Raw genomic sequence first — 13669 nt, 5'->3', positions numbered from 1 at the left:
GGGAGAAAAAATAAATGATAAGAAAATCTGGCTGGGGTGGGGGTGGTGATTTACATACACCCTGCACGTGCTACCAAATACAAGGGCATGGGGGATTCAGGGGAATCTGGGGATACAGCAGCACACGCAGCACCTTCTCCAGAGTTCACTTCCCAACTGTTACGGTTTGGCTGTGTCCTCATCCAAATCTCATCTTGAATTATAGCTCCCATAATTCCCACGTGTTGTGGGAGGGAACTTATGGGAGGTAATTGAATCATGGGGGTGGGTCTTTCCCATGCTGTTCTCCTGATAGTGACTAAGTCTCACGAGATCTGATGGTTTTATTCATAAAAAGGAGTTCCCCTACACAAGTTCTCTGTCTTGTCTGCCACCATGTAAGATGTGCCTTTCACCTTTGGCCATGATTGTGAGGCCTCCCCAGCCATGTGGAACCGTGAGTCCATTAAACCTCTTTCCTTTGTAAATTACCCATTCTCGGGTCTGTCTTTATCAGCAGCATGAGAACTGACTAATACACCAACTACCCACCCGCTGCAACACACAGATGTCAACAACAATCTCACCTGCACTGTGTCCAAAACAGAACTAGATGGAGGCACACCCATCAGGACCCTCAAACTCAGGGTACCAATGTCCCCTGGTTTCTTAAGCCACCAATGTGGGAATCACAGTTCATTCCTCCCCCATCCAACCGAAAGCAAATTACATTCTACCTTAAAACGATTTAGTTTCAAAGTTGCAAGTCAAACATCCTTGAAATTATTAGAGCAAGCCTCCTAAAGTTGCAAGAAAGTTCGTTTCCCTTCTTAGGAAACAGAAATGCAATTTTATGAGGAAGCCATGCAGAATACAGGTACATTTCATTTAAGTGTTCTGGTAACTGACAGGTAAATCTTCGCTAACCTTGTCCTTATTCATTTGAGAAATCCAACTACATCTTCCTAAAGCACCATGACAGGAGATTCCCCATTCATTAAGTTCTTCCTTCACAGCCAACAATCCTCCTTAATGTTTACTGAGTGATTGCCAAGGGCTTCGCAAGGGCTACTTCACTCAGTCCTCAGGACACTCAGAAGCATGGCTACTCTATTCTGATTTTAAGAGGAGGAAACAGAGGCACAGAGAGGTTAAGCCAAGACCACACAGCGGCAAGTGGCAGGGAGGTGGGTGCGACATCTTTTCTTCAGCCCAGCTGTCTGCGCCCTCTTCCAAATGCCCGGCTTCCTCCAGAACCTCCAGAGCACGTTGCTGGGGCCTGAGCAGTGTCAAGGGTTCCGGAATCCCATCTGCTCTGATCCACAGTCACAGGACCGCCGGCCAGGAAAGGTGATTTGCCACCGTCCCCTGATAGGCTAGAACCGGAATATCCCGCCCCCCTGCGCCACGGCCAGGGCCAGGCTCGGAGCAGGCTTCAAAAACTGTAGGGTCCACGCCACCCGCCAGGGGTCCATCGGTCTGGGGTGGGGCCGCAAGGACCACACGGGGTTGTGGGGGGGCGACCCCAGCCGCGGGGACGAAGGCCCCCCCCGTGCGCGTTCCAGGGGGTGGCGGGGCTGGGCCGCACAGCCTAGACGAGTGCCCGGGCCGAGGGGGGCGTCTCCGGGGCGCACCCGGGCGGACGGCGGCGTCGCCGGGATACTGGATCTCCGGGAGCTCAGCGAGGCCGCGCCGATGGCCACCCGCGCGGAGGCTGGGCTGTGGGCTTCGCCACGCGTCCCCGCACCCCGAGCCAGAGCGTGGCCAGGTCGAAAGCCGGCATCGCGCGCCTTTCACCCCGACCCCACCCAGGGCTCAGCGCAACGCTGCGGCGAGCCAGGGCTCCTAGGTGTGAGGCTTTCACGTGGCCGCGTCCCCGCAGAGGGTCCCAGTAGCTGAAGAGGAGGCTGCCCTGTCCTTCCGCCCAGGGTGGCCCTACCCAGGGAGACCTCCAGTGGCTCAGATCCTCGGACTCCCTGGAGCCAGGTGGCAGCACCCCGGGGCTGGGGCCTTGGAGCCTGGGAAAGCAACTGGCAGGTCCCTGGGGAGTCCTGAGTGCAGGCGCCTGCCCAGGCCAGGATCGTCGCCAAGCCCGCCTCAGACCTGCCAAGGGGGCCTGTCCCTGCGCCCGAGAGCCTGTCCCTGCTGCCCCGAGGTCCTGTCCCTGTGGCTCAGAGAGCCTGTTGCTGTGTCGAAGGCCTGTGCCAGACTCGAGGCCCTGTCTTCCACTCAGAGGGCCTGTCCCCGCCCAGGGCCTAGGCCTAGAAAGTGGACACTCAAGAGTCCCCAGGTGATGTTTGGTGTCCAGCTGACAGGCAGCCGTTCTGCTCCTATGGCGGTGGGAGCCTCTGCCTCCCCACTGAGCACAGGACTCAGGTCTTCCAGGCCTGGCAGTGACCCTCAAAGGCCTAGTTCTTCCTAAGGGCGGCAGCTTGTTGGGGTGCAGTGTGAAGGGTGACCCTCCTTGAGCCCTGGAAAGCACGGGAGACGCTTCTGCAAGAGGCAGTTGCTGTTGAGCCTGGCACCCAGGGAGGTGGTGACAGGGAGGCACTCCTCCTAGTTCACTGGGTGACTCTAAGGAACACCAATCCAGGGATTGATAGTTCGGCCCCCCTGAGAGTCCAGGGAAGAAGCAATACACATGGCATCACCCTGCTCAATATGCCCCAGACCACCACCAGCCAGGCATGGAGACAGGACCCTGAGGATGACTGCTGGGCTCTGGAGGGCTGGGCGGGGTGAAAGCATCCTAAAGGCTTGGTGTGGACCTGGACACGGCCCAGGCGTGGACTCCCTACTTCGTAGCGTTTGTGGAGTGAGGAGAACCCCATGCCACTGCCACATGGCTTCTGTCACCTGCATCCAATCACAGTTCCTGAGGAAAGGGTCCCCGAGACCCCCGTGGGCAACCCTAGGTGCGAGGGAGGAAGCCTGGGTGAGCGACTGTCCCCATGGACACCACAGGCGGTTTCTCCCTGACATACATGGGAATGTCTGTGAGGTCAGAAAGACAGCAAATCCTTTATTCCTCATGTAAGACGTGGGCCTTTGACCTGGACCTGCAGTTGTGAAGGACAAAGTTTTAATAACTGTCTCAGTGAAAAAAACCTGTCAGGTTAAATATTACTACATTTTGCAAATGTGAGAGACGAAACGTCAAGTTCATGCAGGCACTGAAGCGAAGTGCAACAGCAGGGCATGCATTTCCCTCTCCCCAGCCTGCTTTCCTCGTGGAGGCCAGAGAGAGTAAGAGCTACCTCCTAGGCCTTCTGTGAGCACTAAATAAGCCAGGGTTTGTGAGGACCTCAGAGAGTGCCCAGCTTAACACACGCTTGCTTGGAAACATCACTGGGTGTCATGTGTGTAGCCGTGACCTTTAGGACACTGCTTGCCTTGACTCATCACCCCTGTTTGATGGATGAAAGCACAGCCACTCACTGGCATTTACTGTGCTAGAAACATCCTGGTGCCTTCCCTGCTTGGGCCACTGTGCCTTGTAGCCACTGTTACAGCTAGTGTGTGCTGAGCCCTGCTGCCAGCTGGCATGGTGCTGAGTGTGGCTGTGCCTCGGTCCTTCTACTCTCACACAGTGAGGTCAGGACTGCCAGGACAGTGAAGCACAGTGGGTAAGAGCCCAGCAGGTTCGCCCTGTCTGCTGCCTAGACAGAGCCAATTTATCAAGACAGGGGAATTGCGACAGAGAAGAGTAATGCTCACAAAGCCAGTTTTATTATTACTCAAATCGGTATCCCTGAGCATTCTGGGATCAGAGTTTTAAAGGATAATTTGGTGGGTGGGGAGTTAGTGAGTCAGGAATGTTGATTGGTTGGGTAGGAGATGAAATCATAGTGAGTCAAAGCCATCCTCTTGCCCTGAATTAGTTCCTGGGTGGGGGCCACAAGATGAGACGAGCCAGTTTATTGATCTAGGTGGTGCCAGCTGATCCATCAAGTGCAGGATCTGCAAAGTATCTCGAGCACTGATCTTAGGTTTTGCAATAGTGACGTTATTCCCAGGAGCGATGTGGGGAGGGTCAGAATCTTGCAGCCTCCAGCTACATGACTCCTAAACCATAACTTCTATTCTTTTGGCTAATGTGTTAGTCCTGTAGAGGCTGTCTAGTCCCCAGGTAAGACGGGTTTGTTTTGGGAAAGGGCTGTTATTGTCTTTGTTTTAAACTATAAACTAAATTTCTCCCAGTTTGTTCCACACCCAGGAATCAACAAGGACAGCTTGGAGGTTAGAAGCAAGATGGAATTGGTTAGGTCAGATTTATTTAAATGTCTCAGTTATAATTTTGCAATGGTGATTTCAAGAGCAGTAACCCTGAAGTTCAGGACACCCAAGAAAGCACTCCTGATCTGGCCTCTGCTTCCAGCTCGGATTTAGGTCACAAGAGACTGCAGTCTTGTAGTAACAAGAAGAAAACAAGCAAAATAAGAACGAGCGTGCTTCTTATGAAGCTAGCAAAAAGTGGTAGCAACAAGGAACCTGGAAGAAGTAAATTCCAGAGCATTCTGAGGCTTTTGTAGGTGAATGGGAAGCTGGGGCAGCTTCTGTACCTGGAGGTGATGCCTCATCTGGATGAGAGCATTTGCCAGCACAGGGGAAGTCAGCCAGATCTTGGAAAACAGGGCTTGTGGGACAGACTGGAGTCTGGACAAGCCTCAAACACAAGAACAGATCACTTGGCTCGGAAATAACCTCCTCTGAGTTTTGCTAAGAAAATAGCGATAGGGCAGAGGATGGTAACTAGACAGAAACTGGGTAGCCTGAAACATTCGTGCAGTGATTGGATTCTGGGCTCTGCCAGAGTTGAATCCAAAGGTGAACCAAAAATAGCTGAAATTGAAACCAATTGGCTCCCAGTCTATAAGATCAAAAGGCAGTGGCTCAGGAGATTGGGGACTGGGCTCCCCACAGAGAATGCACCTGATTAAAGCTGCAACCCAGTCAAACCTTGTTCTAGAAGGAATCTGAAAGATCCACCCTTGCACCAGATGATGGGAAAGGCTTACCATCAACAACATGATCATATGTGAAATAACATTATCCCACGCATCCAAGAAACTCAACAAACCCCAAGTACGATCGGTGCAAAGAGATCCACATGGTAGGTCCTCAAATATGTTGAACATGCAGAGAGGTGTTAAAGCAAACTAACTATGGCCTGAGAAGGACTCGTACTTCTATGTTTGAGCCCTTGTGGACAAACTGCAACCTAACTTAATAGGTAGACAAGATTGAAAACCTAACTTAGGAGTATGCACCTGTAACAATAGCTGAGCCTTGGCCAATCCCAGTGGCCCTCCTCCAACCACTCATACACTGCTGAGTGTTCAGACTGTGTTGAAATAAGGCAAAGGCTGAGCTGTAACCAATCCAGTTGTTTCTGCACCTCACTTACGATTTCTGTAGGTTACTTTACTTTTTTTTGGTCTATAAATTTGTTCTGACCACAAGGCACCCCTGGAGTCTCTCTGAATCTGCTGTGACTCGGGGCTGCCTGATTCATGAATCATTCATTGTTCAATTACATTACATTCCTTTACATTTAATTTGACGAAAAGTTTTGTTTTAACAGAGGAAATCTTGAAAGCAGCAAGAGAAAAACCACCCATCCGTCAGGGAAACAATAATACTATTAATGGCTGGCTTCTCTCATCTGCATCTATAGAAGCCAGAAGGCTGTGGAATGGCATAGTAGGAGTGCTTAAGGAAAAAACTGTCAATCAACTATTCTATATCCAGCAAAATTGTACTTCAAAAATGAAGGCTGAATGAAGATATTTTCAGATAAATGAAGACTGAAAGACTTGATTGCTAGCTGGCCTGCCTCAAAAGAAATACTACAGAGCCCGGCGCGGTGGCTCAAACCTGTAATCCCAGCACTTTGGGAAGCCAAAGCAGGAGAATCACAAGGTCAGGAGATCGAGACCATCCTAGCCAACATGGTGAAACCCCATCTCTACTAAAAATACCAAAATTAGCTGGGCCTGGTGGCACATGCCTGTAATCCCAGGTACTCGGGAGGCTGAGGCAGGAGAATCGCTTGAACCCGGGAGTCGGATGTTGCAGTGAGCCGAGATCACGCCACTGTACTCCAGTCTGGAGACAGAGCGAGACTCCGTCTCAATAAAAGAAAAGAAACACTAGAGAAAGTCTTTTAGGGTGAAAGGAGGAGATTCACACGTTAAGCTGAATCCGAAGGGTAAATCCAAGTAAATAGTACCAGAAATCATACACATGTACATTTATATAACAGATAAATTTGTTTTGCTCTTATTTCTTCGTTTAACTTCCAAAAGACTTGTTTGTATAAAGCAGTAAGTATAGCTGTACTGTTATGTCTATAATATATAGATCTACCGTCTATGATAAAAATAGCATAAAGGAGGGAGGAGGGATGATTGAACTACATGAGGCAAAGTTTCTATATTTTAGCAGAATTCAGTTAGTATCGATCTGCAGTAAATTGCAGTGAGTTAAGGTGCATATTGTAATGCCTAAAGCAACCACTAAGGAAAAAAAAACCTCAAAATGTTGTTTACGAATCAACGAAAGTTCAGATACAGTGGCTGATGCCTGTAATCCCAGCACTTCGGGAGGTGGAGGCAGGTGGATTGCCTGAGCCCAGTTTTATTTATTTATTTATTTATTTAGAGATAGTTTCACTCTTGTTGCCCAAACTGTAGTGCAGTGGTGCAATCTCAGTCCACTGCAACCTCTGCCTCTCAGGTTTAAGCAATTCTCCTGCCTCAGCCTCCCAAGTAGCTGGAATTACAGGTGCCTGCCACCACACCCAGCTAATTTTTGTACTTTTTTTAGTAAAGATGGGGTTTCACCCTACTGGCCAGACTGGTCTTAAACTACTGACTTCAGATGATCCACCCACCTTGGCCTCCCAAAGTACCGGGATTACCGGTGTGAGCCACTGTTCCCAGCCTAGCCCAGGAGTTTTGGACCAACCTGGGCAAGATGGTGAAACCCTGTTTCTATAAAAAAATACAAAAATTAACTTGGCGTGATGGTGTGTACCTGTAGTTCTAGCTACTCAGGAGGCTGAGGTAGATCACCTAAATTCAGGGAGGTAGAGGCTACAGTGACCCGTGGTCACACCACTGCACTCCAGCCTGGGTGACAGAGTGAGACACTGTGTCAAGAAAAAAAGTTAAAAAAAAGTTAAAATGATACACCGAAAATATATATTCAACACAAAAGAAGGCAGTAATGAGAAACAGGGTAAAAAAATGGTAGGAGACATTCAGAAAACAAATAGCAAAATGGCAAATGTAAATTCAAACACGGCAATACTTACATTAAATGTGACTAGTCTAAACAACCTATCAAGGCAGTTACAGTCTAAGTGGGTAAAAAGCCAAATCTAGCTATATTCTGTCTAGAAGAGACACATCTTAGATTCAAAGACACAAATCGGTGGGAAATGAAGGATGGAGGAAGATAAACCTTGCAAACAGTTAAACAACAACTTCCCATGTGACCTAGCAGTTCCATTCTAAGGAATCTTCCCAAGAAAAGTGAAAACTTATGCCACACAGATTCAGTACCTGAAGTTCAGAGCAGTGCTATTCATAATAACTATAACCGTGAAACAGTCCAAATGTCCAACAGCTAATAAGTGTAGAAACAAAGTCTGATGGATTCATACGATGGAATTCCATTCAGCAATTAAAAGGAAGAGACTACTGGCACACGCTAAACATAACGGTCAAAAACATTATGTCAACTGAAAGAATCCAGACACAAAAGACTTCATTATTATATGATCCCATTTATATGAACTGTCCCAAGTTTATGAGAACAGAAAGCAGATCTGTGGTTGTTTAGGGCTGAGGATAGGGCAAAAACTCATTGCAAATGGACATGAGGAAACACTTTGGGGTGATTAAAATGTTCTAAGGCCGGGCGTGGTTGCTCGTGCCTGAAATCCCAGCACTTTGGGAGGCTGAGGTGGGTGGATCAGCTGAGGTTGGGAGTTCAAGACCAGCCTGACCAACATGGAGAAACCCCATCTCTACTAAAAATACAAAATTAGCTGGGCATGGTGGCACACACCTGTGATCTCAGGAAGCTGAGGCAGGAGAATCGCTTGAACCTGGGAGGCAGAGGTTGCAGTGGGCCGAGATGGCACCATTGCACTTCAGCCAAGAGCAAAACTCTCTCCAAAAAAAAAAAAAGTTCTAACACTGGATTATATAGTTGCTCAATTCCATAAATTTACTAAAAATCATTGAATTGAAAAAAGTAGCAATTAACCAAAATAATGAAAAAAGTATCATTTAAACAAAAAATATTTGATAATATTTTGTTTCTATCCAGCTATCTTAAAGTTTAGAAACACTTTATTATTAGAAAAAAAACCAATAAAAGAAAAGAACACTGTATTATTAAAAAAAGTTTGTATTTTTTTATTGACTAAACAATCTATTGAGAAATAAAATAATAATTGAAAATACATTTTTCTTAGCACAAAGTAGTGGTAAGATACTATTGTAATATAGAAATAAATAATAATTTCCAGGCTGGACACAGTGCCCCATTCCTATAACCCCAGCACTTTGGGAGGCTGAAGCGGGTAGATTGTTTGAGCCTAGGAGTTTGAGACTGGCCTAGGTAACATGGCAAAAACCCAACTCTGCTAAAAATACAAAAAGCTGGGCGTGGTGGCACGCATCTATAGGCCAGCTACTTGGGAGGCTGAGGTGGTAGAATCACCACTCGAGCCTGGGAGGTTGAGGCTGCAGTGAGCTGTGACCACACCGCACCCCTGGAGTCTATCCTGAGCCATGGGAATGAGATGCCACCTCAAAAAAAAAAAAAAGAAGAAGAAGAATTTCTGTTGTATCAATCTTTAAAAAAAATTTTCAATTGAAGGTGAAATAAAGACATTTCTGAAGAAATTACAGCTGAGAGAATTCATAGCCTGCAGACTCACCAGACAAGAGATGCTATCGAGAGCTCATTAGCTGAAGAGAAATGATCCAGATGAGAAAAGGAAGGAAGGCATAAAGACAGCCAGAAATACGAATCTATGGATAAATATAAAAGACGATTTTATGTCTTTTCTTCATTTGTTTAAAAGGCAAAAATACTAATAACATATTATGGAGTTTATAACATGTGAAACAAAGTCTGTGACATGAATAGATCAAAGATAACAGGAATAATTACACTGATGTAAGGCTCTTGTGTCATACAGAGTGGCTTAATATTAATTTAATGTAGATTGTGATAAATTAAGGAGACATGCTTTATTGCCTCCCTGAAGCAACCACTTTAAAAAAATTAGATAAAAGGAAACAAAGATGTATATCTGAAAAACCAACAGGGAAGATAAGATAAAATACCATACCTTTCCGGATTAATCCTCAGCAAGACAGAAAAAGAGAAGCCGCAAACAAATAACAGATGGGATAAATCGGAAACAGAAAAACTTAACCATAAAACTCAACCATATCAATACTTCCACTAAATGTAAACAGGGTAGCCACTCCATTTAAAAGACAAAAATTGTTAAGATGACAGCAAGAATGAGAGGAAGAAACAAACAAAACAGCTGGACTGGATTAAAAAGAAAAAAAAAACAAGCCCCAACTACATACTGTTTACAATAGATGCACTTCTGGCCCAGGCCCGGTGTAATCCCAGCACTTTGGGAGGCTGAGGCGGGCGGATCACGAAGTCAGGAGTTCGAGACCAATCTGACAAAAATGGTGAAACCCCATCTCTACTAAAAATACAAAAATTAGCCGGGCACGGTAGTACGAGCCTGTAATCCCAGCTACTCAGGAGGCTGAGGCAGGAGAATCGCTTGAACCTGGGAGGCACTCCAGCCTGGGTGACAGAGAGAGACTCCATCTCAAAAAAAAAAAAAAAAAAGATAGGCCGGGTGCGGTGGCTCACGCCTGTAATCCCAGCACTTTGGGAGGCCGAGGCGGGTGGATCACGAGGTCAAGAGATCGAGACCATCCTGGTCAACATGGTGAAACCCTGTCTCTACTAAAAATACAAAAAATTAGCTGGGCATGTGGCACGTGCCTGTAATCCCAGCTACTCAGGAGGCTGAGGCAGGAGAATTGCCTGAACCCAGGAGGCAGAGGTTGCGGTGAGCTGAGATCGCACCATTGCACTCCAGCCTGGGTAACAAGAGCAAAACTCCGTCTCAAAAAAAAAAAAAAAGACGTACTTTTAAATATAAAGATACAGTAATCACTAATCACACTAATCACAAGAAAGCTGGCATAACCGTATTGATATCAATATACTTTGAGGCAAGAAGCATTACCAAAGATAAAGAGAGAGAGTTCTTTTTTTTTTTTTTTTGAAATGGAGTCTTGCTCTGCTAATTTTTGTATTTTTAGTACAGATGGGGTTTCGCTGTGTCAGCCAGGCTGACCAACAGAGCAAAAGGTCAAACTCCTGACCTCAGGTGATTCACCCGCCTCAGCCTCCCAAAGGGCTGTGATTACAGGCGTGAGTCACCATGCCTGGTGAGAGATACTTCTTAATGATGATCAGATCAATGTATCAAGAAGACAACAATCCTAAATATGTCTGTACCTAATGACAGTTTGAAAATACATGAAACAATGCTCGCTTCGGCAGCACATATACCAAAATTGGAATGATACAGAGAAGATTAGCATGGCCCCTGAGCAAGGATGACACACAAATTCGTGAAGCGTTCCAAAAAAGAAAAAGAAAGAAAGAAAATACATGAAATAAAAATTGACAGAACGAAGTGGAGAAACAGATGAATTTGTAATCATTGTCACATTGTCACATTGTCTCCAAAGATGGCACCAACAGTGCCACCATCATCCAACCACATACCACACACCTCCCAATAAGAAATGGAGTTATTTTCCTACTCTTTATTTTTTAATTTTTATTATTTTGTTTTTGAGACAGAGTCTCGCTCTGTCACCCAGGCTAGAGTGAAGTGGCGTGATCTCAGTTCACTGCAACCTCCGCCTCCTGGGTTTAAGTGATTCTCCTGCCGTGGCCCCCAAGTAGCTGGTACTACAGGTGTGTGCCACTACACTTCGCCAATTTCTATATTTTTAGTAGAGACGGGGTTTTGCTACATTGGCCAGGGTGGTCTTGAACTCCTGACCGCAAGTGATCCACCCATCTTGGCCTCCCAAAGTGCTGGTATTACAGGCATGAGCCACCGCACCTGACCGTATTTTCCTACTCTTTAGATCAGCATGGTCCTTACGACTTGCTTTGACTAACAGAATGTAGCAGAAATGATTCTGGGCCAGTTCTAGCCTGACCCTTAAGAGGCTGGAAGATTCTCTTTTACTCTCTTGAAAGCCAGCTGCCATGTAGAATACCTTGGACTAGACTATTGAGAATTGAGAGATCCCATGGAGACAGAGAAGGCACATGGACTCTGATACGTCCTAGCCAAGGCCCCAGCACGTAAGTGAAGTTAGCAGTAGCTGAGCTTCCAGATGGTTCCAGCTGTCCAAATGACACCAGCTGAGACCTCAGCAGGCCGCATGACCCAGTGGACCCACAGAATCATGGGGAATAATGAATTATCTGAAGCCATGAGATTTTGGGGTGGTTTGCTATGCAGCAGTCTATCAATGAAACATGGCTTTCTCTGTCATTGATGGGATAAGCAGACAAAAGCCAGTGAAGAGAGCAGCTTCCTCTGGATGCCCCCTTCACTTTGCTGCCACTGCCCAGCCCAAGGGAGTCAGTCACGGAAGTCCCCAAGGAGCAGGATGGCCAGTGGTCTCAGAGGTGGAAATGAGCGATGAAGAGTAAAATGCTAAGTTGACTGAGATTCTGGAGCTCTCGGTTGCAGCTGTTCTTCCAGACCGATAATTAAAAGCTCATGGGCTTTGAACAAGGCTGTAGGAGAAATGACTTATGCATCCATACAATGTGGACGCTGGCTTACTCTTTCATGAAAACCCTGCAGAGGTCAAAAGCTAGCTCTGTCAGCTCTGCCAAGCATGCACTGTCCACACTGAATGGGGCCCTACCAGATTTGAGACTTTTCCATACATTTTCTATTATTCAGTGGCTGGTGAGGTGAAGGGAGCTGTAGAAACAAAGGAAGAAATGGATGACTGCATCTGCTGCTATTCTATATCCTGGTTTTGGAAACTTGCAGGCTTCCTAACAAGGATGACTTCAGGAAGAGAAAAGAAAAGGTCATCAAAACAGTCACTGATATCTCCAAGAATGAAAGACACTCATGGGGCGGGACCGAGCACCTCACTAAGCCCAGCCTACATCAACAGACACCCAGCCCACATCAACAGACACCCAGCCAACCCTGAGACACATGAGCACACCCGGCCAAGATCACCGAAGTCCTCCACAGCCCAATCTCAGAACTGGCCAATCCCCAGCAGTCCCTGAGACATTTGAGCGAGTCAGGTAGAGGACTGTCAAGCTCAGCCAACCTTCAGCTGACCCTGAGACGCCAGAGTGAGCTCAGCTGAGGTCAGCAGAACTTCCCAGCCATGCCCAGCCCAAATCAGCCAACCTCCAGCTGACCCGCAGCCTCATCAACAACACCCAGCTGCTCGTTAAGCTAGACAAGGCTGGGCTCCCCATAACCTAAGGACCAGATTCCACACTGCAGAGGCGCCCAAGTGGCCCGAACCTCCTGCCACACGTTCCATCCAGCATCTAATACCTTCTAAGAACTTCTGCCTCATGAAACACTTCACTCCTGTAAGAAGAGTTGACTGTCATGTCTTCTTTGCTCATGTTGGCCGGCTCATTTCTTGAACTACTGAAACCACCCTTGCAAAATTATGACTGAGGCAGTGAAAGAGATCTAACTTCACTGATTCCATCTTGCTTCCAACCTCCAAGCTGTCCTTGTTCATTCCTGGGCATAGGCTGAGCTAACTTTGAGAGAAACTTAATTTATGGTTTATAGCTTAAAACGAAGACGTAACAGCCTTTCCCAAAGCAGACCTCCTCCTTGTCCGGGGAATAAATTGCCTTGGAGGACTCACATTAGCCACAAGATTAGGAATTATGGTCTAGGAGTCATGCAGCTGGAGGCCACAAGATTCTGACCCTCCCTAAACCGCTCCTAAGATCAGTGCTTGAGATATTTTGCAGACCCTGCACTTGACGGATCAGCTGGCCCCACCCAGACTGATAAACTGGCTCATCTGATCTTGCAGCCCCCACCCAGGAACTGACTCAGCGTAAGAAAACAGCTTCAACTTCCCATGATTTCATCTCTGACCAATCAGCACTACTGGCTCACTGGCATCCCCCCACCCGCCAAGTTGTCCTTAAAAACTTTGCTCCCCAAATGCTGGGGGAGACTGATCTGAGTAAAGATGAAACTCCTGTCTCCTGCACAGCCAGCTCTGCGTGAATTACCCTTTCTCTACTACAGTTCCCGTCTTGATAAATTGGCTCTAAGCGCGGGCAAGGTGAACCCCTTGGGTGGTTGTACTATGGACGAAACATTCCACTTTCTTCCTCCTCATTGTTTAAAGATGAAGTTAGTGAAGTAAGCCAAACCTCACTGTAGGACCCACAATAACCTCCCTACGTACATTCAAGGCTGGCAGACCCAAACCAAGGAGGGACTGAGCATCAGGAGTTTTGTGTAACTTTTTATGAAGTTTATTCATGAGAAGAAAGAACTTCAGCCAGGTCTGCTGCACCTGTCCCC

General features: G+C 46.9%; 1 non-coding gene across 1 annotated transcript; it reads left to right on the top strand.

Moving 5' to 3' along the window:
• Positions 1-10589: 10589 nt before the first annotated feature.
• LOC135273693 (U6 spliceosomal RNA) lies at positions 10590-10696 on the top strand. The gene has a single exon (XR_010341509.1). It is a non-coding gene; the product is annotated as a U6 spliceosomal RNA (small nuclear RNA).
• Positions 10697-13669: the final 2973 nt, after the last annotated feature.

The sequence above is a fragment of the Aotus nancymaae genome, unplaced genomic scaffold (assembly GCF_030222135.1).
Source record: "Aotus nancymaae isolate 86718 unplaced genomic scaffold, 86718_ANA_hifiasm-v0.15.2.pri h1tg000008l, whole genome shotgun sequence".
NCBI lineage: Eukaryota > Metazoa > Chordata > Mammalia > Primates > Aotidae > Aotus > Aotus nancymaae.
Note: the sequence above shows the minus strand (reverse complement) of the source record. Positions and strands in the feature narration are given on the sequence as shown.